This window comes from Leishmania donovani, chromosome 36, assembly GCF_000227135.1.
Source record: "Leishmania donovani BPK282A1 complete genome, chromosome 36".
NCBI classification, from domain to species: domain Eukaryota; phylum Euglenozoa; class Kinetoplastea; order Trypanosomatida; family Trypanosomatidae; genus Leishmania; species Leishmania donovani.
The window spans coordinates 957,692-958,571 of record NC_018263.1 but is presented as its reverse complement, the minus strand read 5'-3'; positions in this window follow the sequence as shown (position 1 = coordinate 958,571).

The following is an 880-nucleotide window of genomic DNA, read 5'->3' as shown; positions in this document are numbered from 1 at the left end:
TGCCGCCTCTACATACGAGAGTGCGGCGCCTCCTGTCCGTCCCAGCTGCCTGCCTCACTTCTCCGTGTCACCAGCTGTGCCCCTTCCAGTCTCGTATATGGGATCGCGACTCGGTCAGTCGACTAGGTTCTCGTCAGACGCAATGTGCAGGCCACTCCGGGGCTTCGGCCGCGGTATCTCGTCCCAGCGGCTGGCGGGCTCAGCCTCCGCAGAGCACCAGGGATGTTCCGAGCATAGGTGTGCTTGGCACAACACGACACGGTCACGCGGTGGATGGACAGGGGCGCCGTGTGCTGGGCCCATCCGAAGATCGTTCGTGCCTGCGAAGCTGCGCACGCGTTGCCACGCTCCAAACACTCTGTGGAGGTGCCACCCCGTGTGCTCTGCGAGCTGCACGGCGTTTATCCCACGGCGCGGGCGGCTTCCGTGAATCTGCCGAGAGCGGGGCCCTTGAAGCGATGAATGCACGCCGCAACGCGAGGCCGTGGCGAGGCTTGACCATACATGAGAAGCTCATCGCAACTCAACGGAAACGCGCCCTCCCCTGCGCCATGAAGACCACATTCGCAAACAGAATGTCTCCGTCTGGCATACTTCCTATCGCGTGAGAGAGGAATGGAGTGGCGTGGGACCAGCGGAATCCGGTGTGATGGACTTGTGAGTATCCAAATGTTTCTGCAGGCGCCGGCGTACTCACCTGCTGGCGTAGGACAGCGAGGAGGAGAGGATCACGTGAGAGAGAGAGAGAGCTCGTTGTCAACACTTACTGCCCAAGACATGCGTACACCGTTAAAGGGACAGGAAACAGCCATCTGAGTGAAGACTCAGCAAACCACGGAAGAAAACAAAGCAACCAAAGAAGGGACAAGCGATGGATCTG